Source organism: Cetorhinus maximus, chromosome 19, assembly GCF_964194155.1.
Source record: "Cetorhinus maximus chromosome 19, sCetMax3.hap1.1, whole genome shotgun sequence".
Lineage (NCBI taxonomy): Eukaryota > Metazoa > Chordata > Chondrichthyes > Lamniformes > Cetorhinidae > Cetorhinus > Cetorhinus maximus.
Window position 1 is genome coordinate 86,082,597 of NC_135897.1, and position 27,256 is coordinate 86,109,852.

The window sequence follows — 27,256 nt, forward strand, 5'->3', positions numbered from 1 at the left end:
TGAATTACCCACCGATACTCACCGGCCTACATTTTCCTTCCTCGTAAAGGATTTAAGCCAAACATGTCGTGATGAATGAAGAAACAGGTTTCGGCCATCCACCCGTGGAAACTGTGCCTCTACTGTAGTTAGCCGAGGCAGTTCTATTTCTTTTCGTCCCCAATTCTGTACCTCAAATCTATTAATATCACTATACTTCCCTAAAATCTACTTCCCTTTTATAGATCTGAGTTGACTGTGCTTTTCTGGTTTTCTGCAGCAGTACATTTCACACACTCCCGCAACCCTTTGCATGAAGTACTTTTTCTCTGGACTGACGCTTAACTACTCGTCTGTTATGTGCCCCTCTTGTGGATTGAAGAACACAAGGATAGGAGCGGGAGTAGACCACATGGCTCATTGAGCCTGCTCTGCCATTCAATGTGATCATGGCTGATCTTGGGTTTCAACTCCACCTTCCTGCCTGCTCCCCATTGCTATAGTTCACTGCTCATACACTGAGTAAGAGAGGAATCTGGAGCCTTTCTTTAATATAGGTTTCTTCACAAAACTCAGAGAACATAAGTACAGACTCCCTTTCCCTTTACCCACCCCCCACACAGTTGGATACCGCTTCTTATATACACTTAAGAATAATGCCCTAACCTTCCCCCATTATTAGCCATTGTTCTCACTTACAACTCAAGCATGCACTTCACCATGACAGGATTGCAACATTAACACCCATATCCCTTGATTCCCTGAGAGACCAAAAATCTGTCTACCTCAGCCTTAAATGTATTCAACGATGGAGAATTGCAAAGATTCCCATTCTTTAAGTAAAGTAACTTCCCCTCACCTCAATCCTAAAAATTGGCCCCTTATCTTGAGACTGTGCTCCTGTGTTTTAGATCCCCCGACCAGCAGAAGCAATCTCTCAGAATCCACCCTATCAAGCCCCTTTAGAATCCTGTATGTTTCAATGCCGTTCCCTCTCATTCTTGTAAATTCCCGACAGTACAAGCCCAATTGAATCAGCCTCTCATTCTCTTTCGCAGAGCCATTGCCAGTCAAACCTTGTCAATCCCTTTCATTATTTTAAGCACTTCAGTCAGATTGCCTTTTAACTCCCTCACCTTCCAGGAAATATAACCCAAGTTTACTCAATTCCTTCATCCCAGGGAGCATCCTGGTGAGTTGTTGCTGGATTTTCTTCAAGGGCAGTATATTCACCGAAGAGTTTGTTCCCCAGAACTGAACACGATGCACCATATGAGGACTCTATATAACTGTTGGATAATTTCCTTGCTTTATATTCGAAACCCATAGTGAAGAAGCTTAGCATTCCAGTCGTCTTGTTGATCATTTATTGCACTTGCAAACTAGTTTTCCATGACTTCTCTATCTGGAGCCCTAGATCCATTTATTTATATACCTAGCCAGTAACGTTCTCATGTAGATTAATACTCCAAATTTCTATTCTGATGTTCAATTTGTATTATCTTACACTCTGCCTCTTCCATCACTCCCTGACCATTGTTAGGATGACTACTTGGAAGAAAACATAATCCCGATCTAGATATGACTATTAGAACGACTGTTGGGATCTGGGGAACTGTATTCATCTCTGAGCCAGAAGGTTGTGTGCTGAAGTCCCACTCCAAAGTGTCAGTAAGTTAACATTCCAGTGCAATACCGAGGGGGTGCTGCACTTTTGAAGGAGCTGTCTATCGAATGAGACATTAAACTGAGGCCCTGTCTGTCAGATGGATGTAAAGATCCCATAGCATTATTTCAAAGAAGAGCAGGGGAATTATTTCCAGGTGTGTTGGCCAATATTTATCCCTGAACCAATATCAAGAAAACAGATTATCTGATCAATATCACATTGCTGAGTGTGAGAGCTTGTTGTGCGCAAATTGTCTACGGCCTTTCCAACATTAGAGCAGTGCGTTTCAAAAGTAATTGACTGGCTATAAAGCGCTTTGTGATATCCTGTGGCTGTGAAAAGTGTTACAAAAATCCAAGTCTTTCTTCATCTAAGCAGAAGTCAGCCCCTTCAAGAGGCCACAGGTTTAAACTAGTAAAAGGGAAAATTTCGAACATCTTCACATAAAAAGCAATCAGCACATGAATTTTCGGCTAGGATAGCTAATGGATGCAGGTGCTTATTGAAGCTTTCAAGCCTGTAATCAAGTTTATACATTTTGGTGAGTTATGGGTATTAAGGAATGTGGAGCAATGGCGGGGAAAGTAGAGTAGAGGTGGAGATCCACCATGATTTAAACAATGGTACAGCTGGTCGGAGGGTCTGGATAACCTACGCCTGTATCCCATCATCCTAGATAAAAAATAAAATCGTGCAACTGTTCGAGAAACAAAATGGATGCTTTTGATGACGGGAGGAGATGGGGTGGGAATTGCAGTACCTGATGGACTGAATGACCTTCTTCACCTTGTGATCTTGGCTGAGAGGAGTGGAAAGAAAACTGATGGGGGTGGGTGGGGGGCTGGATTTGGCCCCTTTACGAGGAATGCTTCAATGTGAAGAATCAACTCAGTGTTCAGGTGCTTTGTATCGTTTAACAGTCAATTTGGCACATGGGCCTCCATTAACATCAACCAATTTGAAGTCGAATCTAATTTAAAGATACGTAATCATTAAGGTTTATAAGCTCCAAACAACTGAAGAATGCTAATACGGCCACTGATTGAAGCAGCACTGAAAAATGTAATTCACTGCTGTAAACCTGTCATTACTAATGATTGGGCTGCCTTGTTATGATAAGCTGTTCTTTTGAGGTTGACCTGTCAAGATGAAAACACTCATCATCGCATGAATTCGTAAGAAAAGGAAAACCTCCCACTTTATCCTTTCAGGGATTTTTTTTTTTATTCCTGAACTTGTTTGTTCAGGTCAAAGGGCAGTGGGGATGGTGGGGGGGAGCGGTGGGGTGTGGGGGGGTGGTGGGTGGTGGGTGGGTGGGTGGTTTGGGTCCAGGGGTCAACCTGCTAGCTTCCCATCAGATCCCCGGCAACAGCCTGTTGTTTATCGGGACGTAAACGGCAAACAGTGACAGCTCGTAGCCTGGGCATGTTTTTGCTCTCGCCGAGCTGAGCTCTGCTGCTGTGTGTGTGTGCACGTTGTCAGTCGCACAGACTAAGCCTGCAGACGTCAACACCTGAAGCCCAGTCAAGTCTGCGGCGACCTCGTCCAGCTTTTTCCCTGAGTGGGGGAGCGGGCGGTGAGGAGGGGTGGGTGGGCGGGTGGGTGGGGGTGGGTGGTGGGTGGGGAAACAAAAGCTCCAATTGTGTAGACGCTCGAGGCTGTACAATGCCCCTCGTGAGAGCAGGTAAAATCCCGGCCGTCAGCCGCGCGTCAGGCTTGATAGGAATAGACTGTGGAGACTGAGGAATGCGCACAGCAAACATTTTTTGAGCCAGTTGTGAGCAGCCGGGGTGAAGGGCCAAGACCCAAATTGCAGACGTTGTCAAGGTTAAGAACAGCAAGCGATCAATCAAACAGCAATGGTTGACATCAAGCTTGGATTTCAAAAGCCGGTCGACAATAGGTAGAAGAGTGTTAATAGAGGTGTTTGAAATCATGAAGGATTTTGATACAGTAAATTAGGTGAAACTTTTTTCTACTGTAGGGAGGGTCAGTACTTGGTGGGCACAGATTTCAAATAATTGTCAAAGAGCCGGGGTCGGGGGGTGGGGGAGGCGGTGGGTGGTGGTGGGGGGTGTTGGTGGTGTGGGGGTTGGGTGATAAGGAGAATGTTTTATGCAGCAGGTTGTTATGGTAGACAATCGAAGCAGATTCAGTAATAACTTCCAAAAGGAAACCAGATAAATAGTTGAAAAGGAAAAACAAAAACAGGGCTGTGGGGAAAGTGTCGGGGTTTGCGGCTAATTGGATAGCTATTCCAAAGGACCAGCATTGTCACGATGGGCAGAATGGCCTCCTTCTTATCTGTTATATTCTGTGCTTTTAGGTTTCCCTGATTCTATGAGGTGTGGACTGAGTGAGATAAAGAGCTTTGTAATATCAAGTCCAGGAAAAGAAGGAATTAGGAGAGGGGACGATGCCATGCATCTTATCTTTGACAGAGCGGGTTGGGGATTGTGTATGTCAACGCACCTGAAGCTTAGGCAGGCCAAGAAAGGAGAGTTCAAAGGAGCAGCAACCATAGCGCTAGACAGTAAAATGGAATGAGTCAAGAAAGATGGTGACAGAAAAGAAGTGGCGCTCTGTGACGAGGGCAGATTGTGATCAGATAAAAGATCTTATTCATGGTTCAGCAGAAGACATGCAATGAGGAAAAAGAAACAATATTCTATAGCCATAGAGCTATGGGGAAAGCAGAGGCACATGCATGATAGGCCGAATGGCCTCCTTCTTTGTTGGAACATTCTATGAGAACTCACAAATGACAAAGATTGGGGCTCGGATTTATATTTCTCAGGATCTGATGTGTGTGCATTCTCTGAGGCTCCATACTTTACCGTTGCATGCCTGTTCTGTTTACTTTATACTGCTTGGAGTGCTAGGTAATGTCATGAACTTTATTTTCATAATTTATTTTTATCTCTGGCTAGAGTATTGTGTTATGGAACTCATTAACAGCTGCTACCATGAACTCTTGGCCATGGATGTCAAACAGGCCCTAAGTTACTTGTGCAGACCCCACAAGAATGTAACTCCATGCTCACAGCAGGAACCTCTCCCTTCGGTATTGACACTGAGTCAGGGCCGAATTTTCATCTCCCAATGGAGGTGTGAATCAGGTTCTGAAACACTAACCTCAGTCTATTTCCGGCTGGAAAAATAATTTTCCTCTGTCTTCCCGACTCCACGCAATTTTCGATTGGCCTTTTGGTGGGTCGGGGAGGCCCTGGGGGCAAAACGGACATGCACCTCTTCCAGGGTCGGGGTCCCCATTGGGATGACCACAGGAAAATTGCACTTCCACCTACAAGCTATTTTCATGTGCTGGTGTGGGTTTTGCACCTCCTTGGAGAGTTTGTGATCACGGTGGGGGAATAGCATGTTAAGGAGTCGGCAACATTCAGAAAGAAAAGTGCAAAATGTTTTGATATCTTCAGATGTCACTGTTAGGTGCCATATTATAATGTAGATATGTTTTCAATACAATGATTCATCATAGGGATCTGTCCTGCAAAAGTAAGTTGACCCTTATATTGACCAGTGTTGCACAAGGATTGTCATTTTTTAAATTCTTTCATGAGGTGTGGCTAGGCCAGCATTTAATGCCATCCCTAATTATCCTTGAGAAGGTGGCGGTGAGCCGCCTTCTTGAACCACTGCAGTCCATCTGGTGTAGATACACGTAGAAAGGGAGTTCCAGGATTTTGACACAGTGGCACTGAAGGAAGGGGGATATATTCCAAGTCAGCATGGTGTGTGGCCTGGAGGGGAACTTGCATGTTGTGGTGTTCCCATGCATCTGCTGTTCTTGCCCTTCGACTTGATAGATGTTGTGGGTTTGGAAGGTGATGTTAAGGGAGCCTTGGTGAATTGATGTAGTGCATTTTGTAGATGGTACACACTGCTGCCACTATGTGTCGGTGGTGGAGGGAATCAATGTTTGTGGATGGGGGGCCAACCAAGTGGGCTGCTTTTGTGCTGGATGGTGTCAAGCTTCTTAAATGTTGTTGGAGCTGCACTCATCCAAGCAAGTGGAGAGTATTCCATCACACTCCTAACTTGTGTCTTGTAGATGGTGGACAGTTTTTGGGAATCAGGAGGTGAGTTACGTACTGCAGGATTCCTAACCTCCGACCTGCCCTTTTAGCCATAATATTCTTATGGCTGGTCCAGTTCAGTTTCTGGTCAATGGTAATCCCCAGGATGTTGTTCATGGGGGATTCAGAAATTGTAATGCCATTGAATAGCAAGGGGAAATGGTTAGATTTTATCTTGTTGAAGATAGTCATTGCCTGGCATTTGTGTGGCATGAATGTTATTTGCCACTTATCAACCAAACCTCAATGTTATCCAGGTCTTGCTACATATGGACACGGACTGATTCATTATCTAAGGAATCACGAATGATGCTGAACATTGTGCAATCATCAGCAAACATCCCCACTTCTGACCTTATGATGAAGGGAATGTCATTGATAAAGCAGCTGAAGATGGTTGGGCCTAGGACACTACCCTGAGGAAATCCTGCAGTGATGTCCTGGAACTGAGATGATTGACCACCAACAACCACAAACATCTTCCTTTGTGCTAGATATGCATTACATGATTTTTTTTCCATTGGAGGAAGTGCCATAATGCATTAAAAAATGTAAAAATGTCCATTCAGCCTCAACTGTCATGTTTTGTGCTGTGATTTAAACTGACTGACAGCTCTGGCTGTTAAAAAAAACTCCTGCTTTTGAAAGTTGAAAAAATGTCTGCGTCTGCTCCCCTCCATCAATTGTCAGGCACTCGGCTTTAAAATGGAAATGGGACGCGATTCTGTTCTGTTAGCTTCAGGCAATGTAGCTGGGAGCCTTTGTTACGACAGCTGTAGCCCTTAAGAATGGATGGCTGAGTTTCAAAACCATAATATGGCTTCAGCTCAGCAAATGGTTCATTGATCCAAGAAAGATTGAAATATTTAAGAGCCTGTAATAGCAGAATGTTCCTTTAATGTGTGTTTGGATTTAGGGTTTTATTAGATTATTAGGGGTTTATTTTTTTTTCCCAATGATTTTAAAATGATTCAAATTGTGATTGCATGGCTCTTGAGGACTGTACATGTGGGTATTGACTGAATGGTTCTTCAAAGCTTCCAATGGGCGGAATTTAATCCAGGCCATCACAGTGAGAAATGTGGCGGTCAGGCCCACTAAATTGCACAGTAGGCTGGGTGTCAGTCACCCCGCAGCAGGAAAAGCTCCTGCAATCAATTGCGAGGCGGGAAGGGGCCAATGTGTGCAACTTGCTCACTTGTGGCAGGATGTCAATCAGGCTCATTAATGAGCCAATTAACACAAATTATCCCTGAGCCCATCAGAATTTAGTAGTGGCTCAGGGATTAAATGGGCGCCACATGCTTCCCGAAGGCCACCCAGTAAACACTGTGTGGTTGTGTCTGCAGGCTTGTGGGGTGGGGGGGAGAGGGAGAGGGAGAGGGGAGTCCCTCATTTACAGGTACTCAGGGCCCGATCGAAGGATCCGGCATCGGGAAGGACGGGCCCCTAAAAGCTGCACCCCTGCCTTTGCCTCTGACCCCCACCCTCCACCAGCCCTACCCCACTCCAGCGATCCTCTCCATGTGACCCGCATCCTGTCCTGTTCACCTGTGTCTAGGGATCCAGTGACGAACCCTGATTAAGTCCTTTGAGTATTACCGGCAGCAGCCACAGCTCCTGGTGCCACTGCCAGCAAGGGACAGACAGCTGCTGGCCTCTGTTTGGCTGACAGCCCTCGGGAGCAGAATTTCCATCCCGCAGGGTCATAAATCCTGGGGAAGGCCCGATGCTGGCCAGGTAAGTGCCTGAGGGGTACTTAATTTGGTTGTGCTGCCCCCACAGGAGCGACGCATTGAAGCGTCACCTAGCTTATGTCCTGGAGCGGGGGGGAATCGACCCCACAACTGTCTGAATCAGTGATAAAAGTGATCAATTTAACCAGGCTGACTCTGAATCTGGCTTTGCTGTAAGGGCTCTGAGAGTGCTTGGCACTGACCATGGGTGCCCAAAATGGAAACAGTTCCACCCTGCAGCACTAAGCATCGCCAGTGCCCCGAGATTATCTCGGAGGCTCCAGGAATGAAACATTAATCCCCATGGCACCGCTGAGAGAAAAGAAATCGTTGGGTGTCGAGCGCTGCTTTGACTTTCTTTGAACACTTTAATTGATTAGTTGGGAGATGGGAAAAAGAAGGTTCGTTCACTGACAGCCAAGGAGTGTCCAGTTGGATAACCAGGAATCTGTTCGTGTTCTAAATGGTGGCAAGGATGGATGTGTCGGAAGACCACTGGTTGGATATGGGAGGTGCTGAGAGGTATTAGGTTATGGAATGAAGGTCAGCAACCCTGCTTAGAAATAGCATCCCACAACTTAATCAGCAGAGAAACAAAAATTGGGACTAAAGCAGTTCTTTCTATGCCTTTACAGTTAGCAATATTGTAATTAACTAGTTTTGCACTGAAAGAGTTTGAATCGATGCATTTGAAGGCAGAATACAAAATCCATCGCATCAAATGTCCTCAGACATTTAACTTTGCACCTAGGATCTGCACAGACTTGCTGGGGTTCCAAACAGTTGGCCACATTATGATTGTATGTCAGTCCTTCAGGCCTGCTCTGCAGTTGACGTGTCTAGACCAGTCAGGGCACTTTTGAACCAAACATGCCTATTTCAATTTTCTGTTCACCTGGGAAGACCCACCACTGTTAAATACTCCAAACCAAGCCAAACCTTGCTATTGTTGCACCCCCATTGATGTTTGGAGATATTACTAGTCGACCCTTTGTTAATTGAACATTCTGTACAGAATTGGCGCTGTCTAAATATAGATGGATAAATATATATTAACCAATCTCCCACAATGCTGCAAAGGGTGAGTCAGAGGATGCACTGTTCTATTATGGGTAGGCTGAACTAATAAGGCATTTCTTTATCATTTTGAGTTGAAGCGTGAAGTGTACAGAAGGCATTGGATAAAGTTTCACACAGGGATCATTAGCAAAAACGATAGCATGTGGCATTGGAGAGAACCTTGGGACACGTGTTTTTAAGTGGTTGGGGGTGATTGAAGGTTGAGTGTCGGGACGAAAGGGTTGAAATTGGACATCAGCGGGCACAAAAAGCAGACAAAGGACTGGATTTTCACCCCCAGGTCAGGAGCACAGAGTCGGAACATTTCCTGGGCATTTTATTTGGGCATATGGGCACGTGTAAATCCCAACCCGGGCCCATTCCTGCCCCCATGAAAATGGTAGGTGTCATGTTCACAATGACAGAGAGGCCACCGGTCATTGTGAAAATCCAGGCCAATGTCTCATCTTCCGCCAATTATACAGAGGGGCCTGATATTAAATTTGAGTGAAGCCAATAGAGCTGAGTATGGGGTGGGCCATACAGCAGGCACCCATACTGACCTTTTTTGCATTCTCAGCCCATGTCCAAATTTCATGCTGCCAACTTTGTCCTTTGATTGACATGACGTGACAAGCAGTGCTCCTCAGGTTTCTGTACGGTACCACTGTTATCTTTTAACCATATATATATATATATATATATATAGATGACTTGGATAATGGAACTGAGAGCTGTATATCCCAATTTGCAGGTGTAGAGAATTTATGGCTGGGAGGAGAGATGTACAAAGGGACATCGACAACCGAAGCGAGCGGACAAAACAATGGCACATGGATATCCATGTGGGGAAGGTTGAGGTCATCCAGTTTTCATCTGAAATGCTAAATTGGAATATTTTCTTAATGGTGAGAGACTCGGAGCTGTGGTCGTGCAAACTGTCCATTTATGTCTTCACTTAAAGCTAGCCACTTTACACAGACTTTTGAAATTGGTAGATGTATGCCAGATGGAGAGGCGATGGCGTAGTGGTATTGTAGCTGGACTAGCAATCCAGGGACCCGGGGTAATGTTCTGGGGACCTGGGTTTGAACCTTGCCGCAACAGATGGTGGAATTTGAATTTAATAAAAATCTGGAATTAAAAGTCTAATGATGACCATGAAACCATTGCCGATTGTTGTAAAAAACCCATCTGGTTCATTCATGCCCTTTAGGGAAGGAAATCTGTCGTCCTTACCCGGTCTGGCCTACATGTGATTCCAGACCCACAGCAATGTGGTTGACTCTTTAAGAAAAAAATGCCTTCCTGAACAAGGGCAATTAGGAATGGGCAATAAATGCTGGCCTAGCCAATGATGCCCACACCCCATGAATGAATAATAAAAAAAATAACATTTATCACAGTGAAGTGATGCATTTTGGTAGGAACGGTGAGGAGAGGCAATATAAACTAAATGCTACAATTGTAAAGGCGGTGTACATACGCAAATCTCTGAAGGTAGCAGGATAAATTAAGCAGGCTGTTAAAAAAACCCACGGGATCTTTGGTTTTGAAAGAAATGCGTAGGCTATGAAATCATAGAAGTTACGCTACATCCCATGAATCACTGGTTAGGCCTCAGCTGCAGTAAATGCGCTCAATTCTCGGCCTTGCACTTTCAGAAGGGCGTCGAGGCCTTAGGGAGGGTGCGGAAGAGATTTACCAGATTGGCACTGGCTTGAGGAACATCCATGATTCTGCAGGTTACAAGAAGTAGTGAAAAGGGCAAATGGAATATTGGCCTTTATCTCAAAAGAGTTGGATTCAGTTGTACAAAACCTTGGCCAGGCTGCATCAGGAGTACTATGTTCAGTATTCGACACTGGAACTCAGGAAGATTATGTTGGTGTAAGAAGGCTTAGCCCAGCACTGCCCGTCCATGATCTGCGGCAGGCAGTTTGGGACAATTTTAATGACTGGGCCTTATTTACATGCGCTTGCTGACTTGCCACCCAAATGGCCCAGGTCGCTCGGGGGTTGCTGGGGTGGGGGAGGTAGAGGTCCCAAAGGTATTTTTTTCTATTCTTTGATGGGATGTGGGCATTTCTGGCAAGGCCGACATTTGTGGCCATCCCTAATTGCCCTTGAGAGCATATTGCTGTGGGTCTAGAGTCATGTGTAGGCCAGGCAGGGTAAAGGACGGCAGATTTCCTTCCCTAAAGGACATTAGTGAACCAGAAGGGTTTTTATGACAATCGATGATAGCTTCAATTTACTGAGACTAGCTTTCAATTCCAGATTTAGTTAATTGAATTTAAATTCCAACAGCTGCCATTTTGGGATTGCAACCCATGTCCCCAGAGCATTGGCCCGGGCCTCTGGATTACTAGTTCAGCGATAATACCACTAAACCACCTTCATGGACCCAGGGGTGCTGGTGGGGGGATGGAGGGTGGTGGTTGGGGGGGGGTGTGGGGTGGGGGTTTGGGAAGTGTTGTGGTGGGGTGGTGGGGTGGAGGGTTGGGAAGGGTTGGGGGCGGGGGGGTTTGTGAATGGTGATGGGGACTCTAGTTTTAAAACTCGCCCAACTGGGCCTTTTCCGGCCCTGACATCCGCTCCCTCTTGATTTAACCTGGTGAGGAATCCACCACTGCATGCACCCCCCTCCCCACCTACACAACTCAGGTCTCAGATTAACATAGTTGATTGGGTCCTGATGATGTCATCAGAGCTCAATTTGCTGGCTGGAGGGATTCGTCCTGGTTGTCTGTTATTTAAAGTCGCTGCGGTCAGGCCAAGAAGACGTTCTGCCTGCCACACAACAGAGCGACGTTGTGTATGAATTCATGGGGCATACGTCCCGACAATTGACTGATCAAATCAAAGAGCGTGTTCCTCCACCTGTTCGTAATAAGCAGAGTGCAGACCATACTCAACCAGCCCACACGCAAACCCAAAACAGAATGTCCACTGTTAGATGCGATTTTGTTATTGGGCAGCACTTGCTGAACAATCCTGAGTGCGCTAATAGCGACACTAACAACCAGTTTCAGACCAATTAGTCCAGCTTGTAACATGGCTCATTTACCATTGTTAGAAGGGACAGACATTCAAACATTCCCTGCAAACAAAAGGATTATATTCAAGCCTTGTGCTTTTTTTTTTAATTATCCAGGAGTTTGGGAGCCTAAAGTCCCCTGTCGCTTTCTCCATGGCAACGTCACAGCCAATCAGTCGACTTACCAACTATTCAGAACCTTTTTCTCCTGCAGTATAAATTGTTGTGATTGTTTGAAATTTGACATTCTTGTGTTTGTCCTGATGAGAGCAAGATGAAAAGCTTCAGCAACATGTCTCCCTTTTCAGTAACATTTAAAGTTGGAGTCGATCAAATCAGCGTGGAAAAGAAGTGGGTATGCCCGTTCTTCCTTCACCTGCTCTATTTTAACTGGCGGAAAGCAGGTGGCATGGGGTAGGGAATTAATGTCAACCAGCACATGATCTAAGTCAATCTCTATCAGGTTCTCAGTGCCATGTGGTCCAATGCTGGAATAAAACTTGCAGTTATATAGCACCTTCCATATTGTCAGGATGTCCCAAAGTAATTCGCAGCCGATAAATTACTTTTAAAGTGTGGCCACTGTTAGTTTGCAGACAAACAGTAAAATCCTGCGATAGAAATCTACAATGTCATCACTGTGAGATTGCGTCTTACATATAAAGAACAAATTGTCTGTGAGTAAGGGACGAAGCAGGTTTCTTAAATTCTGCACCTTCTTAATTCTGTTTTCTTTTAACCAATTTCTTCTCCTCCTATGGTGTTGATCCTTGCCATACAGGCCTGCCCCTGGCAGCTCAGATATCTCACCCCAGTGATCATTCTTCATCCCTGAGAGAATTTAAAAAAAAATTCATTCATGAGATGTGGGCATTGCTGGCTGGTCCATCCCTGATTGACCTTGAGAAGGTGGTGGTGAGCTGCCTTCTTGAACCATTGCGGCCCATGTGGTGTAGGTACACCCACAGTGCTGTTAGGGAGGGAGTTCCAGGATTTTGACCCAGCGACAGTGGAGGAACGATGATTTTTTCCAAGTCAGGATGGTGATTGGCTTGGAGGGGAACTTTCAGGTGGTGGTGTTCTATGTTTCTGCTGCCTTTGTCCTTCCAGGTGGTCATGGTCATGGGTTTGGGAGGTGCTGACGAAGGAGCCTTGGTGAGTTCCTGCAGTGCACTTTGTATACGCTGCTGCTGCTGTGCATCAGTGGTGGAGGGAGTGAATGTTTGTGGATGTGGTGCCAATCAAACGGGCTGCTTTGTCCTGGATGGCGTCAAACTTGTCCAGAGAGTGATTGCTGCCAGCGTACTAAACTCTTGAGCAGATTACATCAAAATCCCGTCCTGTCCTCTTCACACATACACCATGTTCAACCAGGCCATTGTATAGCGATCAGGAACAGAAGCACTGACTAATTTTCTCCTCTGAGCCTAAGGGGTGGTCGAATTAGATCCTTACACTGCTGCCTTGATGGAGGCTAGTGAACTCAGTACACACCAGGAACTGAATCCTCAGGTCTTGTGTGGTTCTGTTGCTGGAAAATCTGAGCTTTTCTGGGGATTCTTGACCTTTTGAATACAATTCTCCATTTCTCTACAAGTGCTCAGCTGGATTCCAAATTGGTGAGACTTCTGGGAGTGCTTATCCCCCTTCTCCATTGTCTCCTTGACATCCACTATAACCTCTTAATGTTTTGTTACTCCAATTAGAGACTCCAGTTTGATTTATTTGTATTCAAAGCCCATTTGTGTCTCCTTCACCTGTGGCCCTCAGCATACATGCTGTTCCATAGCAATCCAGGTTATGGATTGTTATGGCCCCCCCTAACATTGGGTTGGTGGACATCCCGGGATTCAGGTAGGTTTTCCTTGCCATTTCTTGCATCCAGAAAAAAATGACAAGGAAAAGCTATTAATGGGAAGGATTGTTCAATCTTCCATTAAAGGGCCCAATTAAAGGAGAGCTAATAAACATGCAACTTATTAAAAGAAAATTGTTGAATAGAATTATTGGTCCTGTCGTGTCTTCCTCCTCTTCCTGTGAGAGATGCTTGGCCTCCATTTAGTATACACACCATTGCGTGATTGAATTGAGGAGCTGCCTGCGAAGGGAATCTCTGGACCCAACAATAATTACTTGCATTCATATCGCACCTTTAACATAATAAAACGTCCCAAAGCACTTCACTGGAGTGTCATCAAACAAAATTTGTCCCCGAGCCACTTAAGGAGCTATTAGGACAGATGACTAAAAAGCAAAAAAGTTTTTTGAGAGTGTCTTAAATGAGGAGAGGTACAGGGGCAGTTAGGGAGGCAATTCCAGATCTTACAGACCCTGGACAGCTGAAGGCACGGCCGCTAATGATGTACGAAAGGAAATTGAAGATGTTTAAGAGACCAGAATTGAGGGAACGTGAAGATCTTAGAGAGTCACGGAAGGTTACAAATATTGGGAGGGGTGAGGCCATGGAGGGATTTGTTTTTTGTTTTATTCTTCCATGGGATGTGGGTATCACTGGCAATGTTATGTCCTACAATGGGGTCGCTTTGCTCGTGAACCGGTTGCGTGTTTATCTGTTGGCAGGTGAGTTGATTACAATATACTGCAGATGCAGAGACCAGTATGAAATGAATCACACACTATTTATTTACACAAACAACAGAGCACTAACATGATGTGTGCTTCTACAGCCAGACCCTACTCTAGACTAACATTAGCATGGTAGCCTGCGCTACCCAGCTATTGGGTCTTAGAGTCGCATGGTCAATCTGCTCACATTCTCTTAAAGGCATATTACACCTCAGATTACCTCCCTCCCCCTTTACTTGAATGTGCATTTTACAATATATTAACAATTTACAAAAATGAACTATTTACAAATTCAGTCTCTCAGGGGGCTTTTTCAAACGTGTCCACCCTCGTAGTTCTACAACTTTGGATAGTCTATCTGAGGCCTCCCTCCCAGGAGTTATCTGTCCACTAGGCTCCCCAGTAGGAACCTGCGAGTTTACCTCGTCTACTCCCTCAGGCTCAACGGGTTCTATAGGTACTTCCAAAGCAGGAGGAGTTCCTTCTACCTGTGGTGTAGAGTCCAATGGGAATGTTTGACGCACCTTTTCTTGTGGATCTGTTTCTCTTTTCCTGAGGTGATCTACATGTCTCCTGATTATCTGACCTTCAGCTGATATATGGTAGGGCAGGGGTCCTGTCTCTGCATTGACTTCACCTGATAGCCATCTGGGCCCATCTCCAAAGTACTTTCCAATAACTGCTTCTCCTACAGTGAAGTTTCTTTCACGATTGTGGTAATCGTGTTCAATTTTCTGGGCCTCCTGACTTCTCTCTACCCTCCCCCCTAAATTTGGTCTTATGAGGCTTAACCATGCCCTGAGATATCTCCTCATTAATAACTCCATGGGGTCAATACTGGTGGTCATATGTGGCATAGTCCTATAGCTGAGCAGGAAGTGTGATAACTTCATTGCTATAGAGCCCCCTGTAGTATTTTCATTCCAGCCTTGAAGGTCTGGACTGCCCTCTCGGCCAACCCATTGGATGCAGGGTGGTATGGCAAGATCTTGACATGTGTTATGCCATCGAGACTTGTAAATCTTTGGAATTTCCTGCTAGTGAATGCCGTTCCATTGTCAGACACTATTATCTCTGGTAAACCGTGTATCTCAAAACTCTGACGCAATCTATGGTGGCGGCAGATGTGGGTGATCTCACCTCATATACATTCATCCATGTGGCGTGGGAGTCGATAGTTAAGAGGACCATTGTGCCCAAAAAAGGTCCCATGTAGTCAACATGGAGGTGGACCCATGGCCTTCCTGGCCATTCCCAAGGATGCAGCGGAGCAGAAGGAGGCAATTTCTGCCCCGGTTGGCACTGCATGCAGCTCTTGGCCATGTTTTCGATTCCAGTGTCCATCCCAGGCCACCATAAGTAGCTGCGCGCCAACATTTTCATTCTGGAAATGACGGGGTGAGCGCTATGCAATTCTATCAATAATGGCTGTCTTCCTCTGAGAGGCACAATGACTCTCGCTCCACACAATAAGATGCCATCCTGGCAGGTGAGCTCGTATCTCCCGTTCAAACAGGGCTTCATTTTGTCTGACTTTGGATCGTTAGACCATCCCTGCGAGATTTGTTCCCTGACGTGAGACGAAACTGGATCGCAGTCTGTCCATTCTGTGATCTGTTTGGCATTCACTGGTGATGAATCCAGAGAGTTTAATAACAAGACAAGTTCTTGAGGAATGGGGATGTTCACACTGCTGTCCTTTCAAGGTAATCGGCTTAGTGTGTCGGCATTGGCAACCTGGCTTCCTGGCCGGTGGATAAAAGTATATTCATAAGCAGCTAGAATCAGCGCCCACCTTTGGATGAGTGCCGAGGCGATTTGTGGTATTGCCTTATCTTCCCAGACAAGCTTAGTAGTGGCTTGTGGTCGGATATGATGATGAAGTGGCGACCATGGATGTATTGATGGAATTTCTTAACGCCAAATACAATGGATAAGCCTTCCTCCTCTATTTGTGAGTATCTTTGTTCTGCAACACTTTGAGTGTTCTTGAGATGTAGTCAATGGGATGTTTGGAGCCATCTGCCATCCGATGGGAGAGTACTGCCGCTACTCCATAAGGGGATGCATCGTATGTTAAACTCAATTGTTTCTTTGGGTTGAAATGTACCAACAGGGTTGATGAATGTAGTAACTGCTTTACTGCCATAAAAGCCTGAAGTTGTGGAGCTTGTAGAGTCCACCTGTGTTTTTTCTTGGGTAACCCGTATAATTGAGTCAGTATTGTCGACAAATCATGGAGAAACCGACTATAGTAGTTAACCATTCCCAAGAAGGACTTGAGTTCTGTGGCATTTTTCGGGGCTAGCGCCTCACAAATAGCTCTCACCTTGTCTCCTACTGGGTGAAGGCCCTGAGAGTTGTCCCTATGACCCAGGTAAACCAAAAACAAAAATAAAAATGAAAATACCTGGAAAAACTCAGCAGGTCTGGCAGCATCTGTGAAGAGGAACATAGTTAATGTTTCGAGTCCGTATGACTCTTCAACAGAACTAAGGAAAAATAGAAGAGAGGTGAACTATAAGCTGGTTTGGGGGCGGGGGGGTGGGTGGGACGGGTAGAGCTGGATAGAGGGCCAGTGATAGGTGGAGATAATCAAAAGATGTCACAGACAAAAGGACAAAGAGGTGTTGAAGGTGATGATATTATCTAAGGAATGTGCTAATTAAGGGTAGAAAGCAGGACGAGCAAGGTACAGATAGCCCTAGTGGGGGTGGGGTGGGGTGAAGGAATCGAAAAAGGCTAAAAGGTAGAGATAAAACAATGGATGGAAATACATTTAAAAATAATGGAAATAGGTGGGAAAAGAAAAATCTATATAAATTATTGGGGAAAACAAAAAGAAACAAAAAGAAAAAAGGGGGGATCGGAAAGGGGGTGGGGATGGAGGAGAGAGTTCATGATCTAAAATTGTTGAACTCAATATTCATTCTGGAAGGCTGTAAAGTGCCTAGTCGGAAGATGAGGTGCTGTTCCTACAGTTTGCGTTGAGCTTCACTGGAACAATGCAGCAAGTCAAGGACGGACATGTGGGTATGAGAGAAGGGTGGGGTGTTGAATTGGCAAGCAAAAGGGAGGTCTGGGTCATGCTAGCGAAGGTGTTCCGCAAAGTGGTCACCCAGTCTGTGTTTGATCTCTCCAATGTAGAGGAAAATGCATTGGGAGCAACGAATGCAGTAGACTAAATTGAGGGAAGTGCTAGTGAAATGCTGCTTCACTTGAAAGGAGTGTTTGGGCCCTTGGATGGTGAGGAGAGGGGAAGTAAAGGGGCAGGTGTTACACCTTCTGCGGTTGCATGGGAAGGTGCCGTGGGAGGGGGTTGAGGTGTAGGGGGTGATGGAGGAGTGGACCAGGGTGTCCCGGAGGGAACGATCCCTGCGGAATGCTGCCGTGGGGGTGAAGGGAAGATGTGTTTGGTGGTGTCATCATGCTGGAGTTGGCGGAAATGGCGGAGGATGATCCTTTGAATGCGGAGGCTGGTGGGGTGATAAGTGAGGACAAGGGGGCCCCTATCATGTTTCTGGGAGGGAGAGGAAGGTGTGAGGGCGGATGCGCGGGAGATGGGCCGGACACGGTTAAGGGCCCTGTCAACTACCGTGGGTGGAAAACCTCTCTCTTCCTTAACCGAGGTTTTCCACCCACGGTGGTTGACAGGGCCCTCAACTGTATCTGGCCCATCTCCCGCGCATTCGCCCTCACACCTTCCTCTCCCTCCCAGAAACATGATAGGGTCCCCCTTGTCCTCACTTATCACCCCACTAGCCTCCGCATTCAAAGGATCATCCTCCGCCATATCCGCCAACTCCAGCATGATGACACCACCAAATACATCTTCCCTTCACCACCTCTGGTGGCATTCCTCAGGGATCATTCCCTCCAGGACACCCTGGTCCACTCCTCCATCACCTCCTACACCTCAACCCCCTCCCATGGCACCTTTCCATGCAACCGCAGAAGGTGCAACACCTGCCCCTTTACTTCCCCTCTCCTCACCATCCAAGGGCCCAAACACTCCTTTCAAGTGAAGCAGCATTTCACTTGCACTTCCCTCAATTTAGTTTACTGCATTCGTTGCTCCCAATGCGGTTCACTCTACATTGGAGAGACCAAACGCAGACTGGGTGACCGCTTTGCGGAACACCTTCGGTCTGTCCGCAAGCATGACCCAGACCTCCCTGTCGCTTGCCATTTCAACACACCACCCTGCTCTCATGCCCACATGTCCATCCTTGGCCTGCTGCATTGTTCCAGTGAAGCTCAATGCAAACTGGAGGAACAGCACCTCAACATCTGACTAGGCACTTTACAGCCTTCTGGAATGAATATTGAGTTCAACAATTTTAGATTATGAACTCTCTCCTCCATCTCCACCCCCTTTCTGATCCCCATTTTTTCCAATAATTTATATAGATTTTTCTTTTCCCACCTATTTCCATTACTTTAAAATGTATTTCCATCCATTGTCTTATCTCTGCCTTTTAGCCTATTTTGATTCCTTCACCCCACCCCACCCCCACTAGGGCTATCTGTACCTTGCTTGTCCTGCTTTCTACCCTTAACTAGCACATTCCTTAGATAATATCACCAGCTTCAACAACTTTTTGTCCTTTTGTCTATGACATCTTTTGGCAATCTCCACCCTTCACTGGCCCTGTATCCAGCTCTACCCGTCCCCCCCACCCCCAAAACCAGCTTATATTTCACCTCTCTTCTATTTTTATTTAGTTCTGTTGAAGAGTCATATGGACTCGAAACGTTAACTGTGTTCCTCTCCGCAGATGCTGCCAGACCTGCTGAGTTTATCCAGGTATTTTCATTTTTATTTTTGTTTTGGATTTCCAGCATCCACAGTTTTTTTGCTTTTACCCAGGTAAATCACTTCCTTTTGCTTGGAAGATACATTTTTCCCTTTTCAAATGTACTCCGGCTTGTGAGAAATGCTTCAATAGCTCTTCCAGGTTAGCCTGGTGTTCTTCAGCAGTCAGTCCTGTTACTAGGACATCATCGAGATAAACCACCACATGGGGTAGACCTTGGAGCAAATTTTCCATCATCCATTGGAAAACGGCACAAACCGATGAGAATCCGAAGGGTAACTGGGTATACTGGTAATGCCCCCTATGTGTGTTGATAGTCACAAAATCCCGAGAGGCCGTTTCTAGCTCGACTTGCTGGTAGGCGTGGCTCATGTTGAGTTTCGTATATGCGTTCCCCCTAAAGCTTGGAGTACAATTCATCAATTTTCGGTATAGGATGCCTATCAAGTCTGGCCACTTTGTTAACGGTCAACTTGTAGTCCCCGAGTATTCACACATTCTGGTCAGGCTTTAGTACTGGAATTATGAGCGCTGCCCATTCAGAAAATTGTACAGGTTGTAAGACTCCCAACCTTTCCAGACTGCCAAATTCAATATCCACCTTTTCTCGTAATGCGTAGGGGACCGGCCCCGCCTTCAAATATCTGAGGGTTGCTCCGGGGTCCATGTGGATTTTAGTTTGCTGTCCCTGAACCTTCCCGAGCTCTTCCCTGAACACAGGGGCTTATTTCTGTTATAATTCTTGTAGATCTTTCATTCTGAGTTGAAAAACCTCAGTCTCCTCCAATTTCATTTCCTTAAGCCAGTTCCGACCAAGTAGAGTTAGATCTTAAACAAGAACAAAAATATGTGGAAAAACTCAGCAGGTCTGGCAGCATCTGCGGAGAGGGACACAGTTAACGTTTCGAGTCCGAATGACCCTTCAACAGAACTGGAGTTAGATCCTCCCCTGTCACCAATATCAGGGGTAGGTTAGCAGACTGGCTTCTTTATTGTACTGGAACCTTGCGTATACCCTTTACCAGTATGTTTTCGCCAGTATGTGTCTTTGGTCTGGCATCTGAGTTTTCCAGTTTTAGTGAGTGGCCTCCTCCATTCAGATACTTAAACATTGTTCCCCTATGGCTGTCGTGGATGCACCTGTATCCACCTCCATTCGAAAGGGTTTTCTGTTGACTTCTAATGTCACGTAGATTGGCTCTGTTTTACCCATTTTTAAGTTGTGTAGCGAGTGAGTATCTGATTCTGTTTCTCCTGGTTCCGCCATTATATAAATATCACGGCTTCTGCCTTTTTGTTTGAAACTTTGCCCCAACCTTTCTTTACAATATCGCATCATGTGCCCATTGCGATGGCAGTAGAAACACTCGGCTCATTTAAATTGTTGTCCATTTGCAGGTTGTCTGGTTCCAATTCTGCTATTATGGATGTGGTTTTTATCGGTTAAGCCATTGCTTTTTGCTGGTCTGTTAATGGCGGCTGTTTCCTGCTTTTCTGTGGAGCCCTGCGCTTCCTCACCATTTCCAGCCAGTGCCTCCCTCCTGATGTGAAGGACGGCGCCATTTTGTGCTCTCTCGATTTCTTCTGAACCCCTGACAGCGCTTTCCATTGTGAGCGCCAACTCTAGCGCCTTGCTGAAATCTCAGTTTGTCCCTGACGCCGACCTCTTTTGAAAGGCATCTTCGTTAATCCCACACACTAATTGGTCTCTTAACATGTCACGAATTGACGTCCCAAACTCACAGTGCGCTGTCAATTGTTTTAAGGTTGCTATACATAGCAAGCGTCTGTCTCTCCAGGTGCACAACACCTCGAATTGAATTTAAAATGCTGCGTTGTTACCGAGGGTTTTGGCTGAAAGTGGCTTTTCACAAGATTCACCAACTTATCAAAGTTCTTGGAATCTGGGGTGTTGGGTGCCATTAGACTACGAATTAGGTTGTACGTTTTACTGCCACATGTCGATTAGAGGATTGCTCGCCTCTTCTCCTCCCCCGATATGTTGTTGGCCAAAAAGAAAAATGTGAGGCGTTCGATATAATGTGACCAGTCATCGATGGTCTGATCAAACAGTTCGATGCGGCCAAATTGTGGCGCGCTGGAGAGAGATAACTGATGACCACGGTGAGGGTTTACAATCGTAATGTACTTACATTCGGCCTGCAGGGCACAGCTAATTCAGTACATTTGAGTTTTTGCGGCTTTCCTCGTCGCCAGTTGTTAGTTTTACTGTGGACTCGCATTGCTCACGAACCGGTTGCACACTTACCTGTCGGCGGGTGAGTCGATAACAATATACTGGAGACGCAGAGACCAATATGAAACGAAGCACATACTATTTGTTTACACAGACACAGAGCACTGACATGATGTGTGCTTCTCCAACCAGACCCTACTCTAGACTAACATTAACATGGTAGCCTGCGCTACACAGCTATTGGGTCTTATAGTCACGTGGTCAACCTGCTCACAGTCTCCTAAAGATGTATTACACCTCAGGTTACCACAGGCAAGGTCAGCATTTGTGGCCATCCCTAATTGTCCTTGAAAGCAATTAAGGGTAAACCCCATTGCTGTGGGTCTGGAGTCACTTGTAGGCCAGACCATGCAAGGGTGGCAGATTTCCTTCCTTAAAGGGCATTAGTGAACCAGATGGGTTTTTACAACAATCAATGATAGTTTTCCTGGTCACCGTTACTGAGACTAGCTTTATCTTCCAAAGCTATTTAAAAAAAAATTAAATTGCAGCAGCTGCTATGACAGGATTTGAACCCATGTCTTTAGAGCATTAGCCTGGACCTCTGGATTGCTTGTTCAATGACATTCCTGGTACACCAGTGTACAGACTGTTAACTGCACTTCTGACAGTGACACTTAAAACAAGATTAAGGTTGGAACTGTGGCTCTAGGCACCAGGTTACTGAATTAGCCCTGATCTAACGGAATGAATTTAAACAGGCTGCCAATCAATAGCGTGCCTTCATTACCTGTAGGTAATGTTTCCTTGGTCCCTTCAACTCCTCCAGGTAGGTTTCATATATCTCTTTTCAGTAAAAGAGTAAATTGTTCAGCCAAATCCGTGGGCTCACGATTCCCGGTGACTCACCAGTGTCATGTACAGGAGCAGACTTGCCAGCGGGCATGCTCCCCTCTAATGGGTTGCCAGGGAAATAGGGTCAGAGGGTATGGGTGTAGGTGCACTCAGCCACAGCTCCCCGTGCTGGCTTAGCTCCAAGCCAGTAGATGTGTCATGCACAGTCGGATCCCTGTAAACTTATATTTTGCAAGATAAACTGGGCAGTGTTAACTGAGTAAACATCACCTTACCAGTGCTCCAAAATCATTAGGGATATTAGGCAATATTGCTGTATGATTGATTGTGCTGTTGGCAGATGAACTTTGTCATGAGAATTCCTCTGATGCCAATAAAACAGGGAAGTAAAATCAACTAGTTGGGCCTAGAAATATAAATTATAACCCCTTTTGAGTACAAAATATTCTTATTGCTGCTTCTGCATTCACAGTGAGACTCTAGTGTGTTATAGTATCTTGACTCATACACTTTATTAATTGTCACCATATTAAGGACCATCTCTGATCTACCATCATTAATCAACCTATTATCATGTCCAACTAGACATTACCAAAAGTGCTATAGGCAATAATTGTTGTTCCTGAAGCTGTGTTTTTTTTTGTACTCCATAAATAAAGAGTCCAGCTCTCTATTTGCACAAAGTTCTCAAAAGTCAATGATGATTTGGACCCGAATGTAAGAAATAAGATGTCAAAATTTGTTGACAAAACTAGAGTAGAGAGTTTGGCAAATAGTGAGTTAGATTGCAAAGGACTTCAGGAGAACACAGATTAGCAAAATGCTTCATTTTCTCAGTGTTCAGATCTCAGCTTTAATTGAGGGGAACTTGTTTTGGGGCTATAATTTTCTGATGTGATTTTACACAGTATGAAGTGGCATATATATAAAACATATAACTTTATATTTTAAATGTAATGTATGTCTAAATGTATATTTTATATATATGCATACTTTTTTGAGACAGAAAAACAAACTAAACAAATTGGTAATGATCATTTATTTTCGCAAGGCCATGCCTCCAGACTCATCCTTCCATTATGTATATGATTGTGTACCCTGAGTGCTGTGTACCCTGAGTGTTGTGTGCCTGAGTGCTGTGTACCCTGAGTGCTGTGTACCCTGAGTGCTGTGTACCCTGAGTGCTGTGTACCCTGAGTGTTGTGTGCCTGAGTGCTGTGTACCCTGAGTGCTGTGTACCCTGAGTGCTGTGTGCCTGAGTGCTGTGTACCCTGAGTGCTGTGTGCCTGAGTGCTGTGTACCCTGAGTGTTGTGTGCCTGAGTGCTGTGTACCCTGAGTGCTGTGTACCCTGAGTGCTGTGTACCCTGAGTGTTGTGTGCCTGAGTGCTGTGTACCCTGAGTGCTGTGTACCCTGAGTGTTGTGTGCCTGAGTGCTGTGTACCCTGAGTGCTGTGTACCCTGAGTGCTGTGTACCCTGAGTGTTGTGTGCCTGAGTGCTGTGTACCCTGAGTGTTGTGTGCCCTGAGTGTTGTGTGCCTGAGTGCTGTGTACCCTGAGTGCTGTGTACCCTGAGTGTTGTGTGCCTGAGTGCTGTGTACCCTGAGTGCTGTGTACCCTAAGTGTTGTGTGCCTGAGTGCTGTGTACCCTGAGTGCTGTGTACCCTGAGTGCTGTGTACCCTGAGTGTTGTGTGCCTGAGTGCTGTGTACCCTGAGTGTTGTGTGCCCTGAGTGTTGTGTGCCTGAGTGCTGTGTACCCTGAGTGCTGTGTACCCTGAGTGTTGTGTGCCTGAGTGCTGTGTACCCTGAGTGTTGTGTGCCTGAGTGCTGTGTACCCTGAGTGCTGTGTACCCTGAGTGCTGTGTACCCTGAGTGTTGTGTGCCTGAGTGCTGTGTACCCTGAGTGCTGTGTACCCTGAGTGCTGTGTACCCTGAGTGCTGTGTACCCTGAGTGTTGTGTGCCTGAGTGCTGTGTGCCCTGTGTGTTGTGAACCTCGAACACTATGTACCTTGAGTGCTGCGTACCCTGGGAACTGTGTTGCCTGAGTGCTGTGTACCCCAGGCACTGTGTTCCCTGAGTGTTGTGTACCCTGGGCACTGTGTTCCCTTAGTGTTGTGTATCCTGGGCACAGTGTTCTCTGAGTGCTGTGTACCCTGAGTACTGTCTTCCCTGAGTGCTGTGTACCCTGGGCACTGTGTTCTCTGAGTGTTGTGTACCCTGGATACTGTGTTCCCTGATTGTTGTGTTCCTTGGGCACTGTGTTCCCTGAGTGTTGTGTGCCCTGAGTGTTGTGTGCCCTGAGTGTTGTGTACCCTGAGTATTGTGTTCCTTGAGCGTTGTGTACCCTGCGCACTATGTGCCCTGAGTGTTGTGTACTCTGAGTGTTCTGTACCCTGGGCACTGTGTGCCCTGAGTATTGTTTACCCTGAGTGCTGTGTACCCTGAGTGCTGTGTACCCTGAGTGCTGTGTACCTTGGGCACTGTGTACCCTGAGTGCTGTGTACCCTGGGCACTATGTTCCCTGAGTGCTGTTTACCTTGGGCACTGTGTTCCCTGAGTGCTGTTTACCTTGGGCACTGTGTACCCTGAGTGCTGTGTACCCTGGGCACTATGTTCCCTGAGTGCTGTTTACCTTGGGCACTGTGTTCCCTGAGTGCTGTTTACCTTGGGCACTGTGTACCCTGAGTGCTGTGTACCCTGGGCACTATGTTCCCTGAGTGCTGTTTACCTTGGGCACTGTGTTCCCTGAGTGCTGTTTACCTTGGGCACTGTGTTCCCTGAGTGCTGTGTACTCTGGGCACTATGTTCTCTGAGTGTTGTGTACCCTGGGCACTGTGTTCTCTGAGTGTTGTGTACCCTGGGCACTATGTTCCCTGAGTGTTGTGTACCCTGGGCACTATGTTCCCTGAGTGCTGTGTACCCTGGGCACTATGTTCCCTGAGTGTTGTGTACCCTGGGCACTGTGTTCCCTGAGTGTTGTGTACCCTGGGCACTGTGTTCCCTGAGTGTTGTGTACCCTGGGCACTGTGTTCCCTGAGTGCTGTGTACCCTGGGCACTGTGTTCCCTGAGTGTTGTGTACCTTGGGCACTGTGTTCCCTGAGTGTCGTGTACCCTGGGCACTGTGTTCCCTGAGTGCTGTGTATCATGTGCACTGTGTTCCTTGAGTGTTGTGTACCCTGGGCACTGTGTTCCCTGAGTGCTGTGTACCCTGGGCACTGTGTTCCCTGAGTGTTGTGTACCCTGGGCACTGTGTTCCCTGAGTGTTGTGTACCCTGGGCATTGTGTTCCCTGAGTGCTGTGTACCCTGGGCACTATGTGCCCTGAATGTTGTGTACGCTGAGTGTTTTGTACCCTGAGTGCTGTGTACCCTGGACACTGTGTACCCTGGGCACTATGTTCTCTGAGTGTTGTGTACCCTGGGCACTGTGTTCCCTGAGTGTTGTGTACCTTGGGCACTGTGTTCCCTGAGTGCTGTGTACCCTGGGCACTGTGTTCCCTGAGTGTTGTGTACCCTGGGCACTGTGTTCCCTGAGTGCTGTGTACCCTGGGCACTGTGTTCCCTGAGTGTCGTGTACCCTGGACACTGTGTTCCCTAAGTGTTGTGTACCTTGGGCATTGTGTTCCCTGAGTGTTGTGTACCCTGGGCACTATGTTCTCTGAGTGCTGTGTATCCTGGACACTGTGTTCCCTGAGTGCTCTGTACCCTGACGGGGTACAGCAAACCAAATGACTCACTGTGATTCTATTACCCACCTTTCAGTTACTACTCACCACCTAGTGTGTTTTCAAAATGTGATTTTCTAATGCTGTTAATTTCAGCTGTCGACCGTGATTTAGTAAGCAGCACTCTTGTCTCTGAAGGTTGTGGGTTCGAGCTCTAGTCCATAAGCACTAAACCTCAGTTGGTAGTTTAGTGCAGTACTGAAGGAGTGCTGCATATTCTGCAATGTCACCTTTCAGATGAGATGTTAAACCAAGGCCTAGGTGGATGTGAAACAATCCATGATGCTATTCAATGGCAAGGCAGGGGAGTTCTCCTGGTAACCTCGCCCATAGTCACCCCTTAACAGAAGATATCATTGTTGTTTGTGGGGGATTGCTGTGCACAAATTGGCAACTGTGTTTCCTGCATTACAACTTCAGAACGGACTTCATTGGCTGCAACACACTTTGGGACATCCTGAGATTGTGAAAAGCACCAAGTTCAGCCAGTGTTGGGTAGCCTTCCTTATACCTTTTCATGCTATATACTGACAGGCAAGGTGTGTTGCTAGTAAATGGCTGACCAGGAATCTCTCATCCCACTCTTCCCTTCAGCAGGATTAGTAGATTGATTAGTGACCAGTTTAGCCAGGTCATGGATGCTTCTTCCAGAGGCAACAAGTCCCGGAGCGGGACTCGAGCCCAGAGCTTCTGGCTCAGAGGCAGAGACGCTACCCCCTGAGTGGCAAAACCGCCACCACCCCCCCTCCCGGCTTTTCTTTCTATACCCACTTCCATAACTACTTGTACATTGCTGATGTTGTATTCATACAATCCCTTTTTGTGTGGGGTGCAGCTTAATGGCACTCCTCCTACAGGAGTCCTGACCACATCATTGTGCAAAGGCAGTGACAGAAAAGATTGTGGCCTGGTCTTGCTGCACTTCAGGTGGCAAAGAGTTAACAATGCAACTTGGCTATTTGCTGATGGCCTGAAATTTGCGTGAATGCCTTCCAGACTTCGCCGACTGGTGAGTGTCTGAACTCAAATACAAACATGTACATAAATCCATCTCTTCCCCCACACACCCCCCCACCCCCTCACCACCAACGCTGCTCCCCGCTCCACCCAAATCTGATCCAACAGCCCTGACAACAGCTTGCTTGTATCTCACTTGTGGCACTACAGTTCAGAGGTTATTATATGCTTTACATATCAGATGGAAGCTACCAATTACAGCATTTTGTAAGGGGGAAAGAGGAGGTTGTTCCTGTCCACTGACAACTTCCTCTCGACTTAGTTCTCTATTTAATTCTGCCTGTCTTCCCCCTTTCGGCACAGAGGCCCTTGTGTCTAAGACCCCAGACTTTTCTGTTCTCGCGCGTGTAACGTGTGTGCATGTGTGTATGGACAAAACTGCTGCATTTTAGAAAAAGGGAGAGATAGAAACATCTAGAAGACACTCAAGTGTTTTCCACTTCATGCTGCAGAATTAGCAGGTACAACCCAGTGCTTCCT

The 27,256-nt window shown here is 46.3% G+C and overlaps 1 protein-coding gene across 3 annotated transcripts in view; it reads left to right on the top strand.

Annotated features, from left to right (window-relative positions):
- LOC144694004 (muscleblind-like protein 1) overlaps nucleotides 1-27,256 on the top strand; it is a 351,759-nt gene that overhangs the window by 69,757 nt on the left and 254,746 nt on the right. The window lies entirely within an intron of this gene.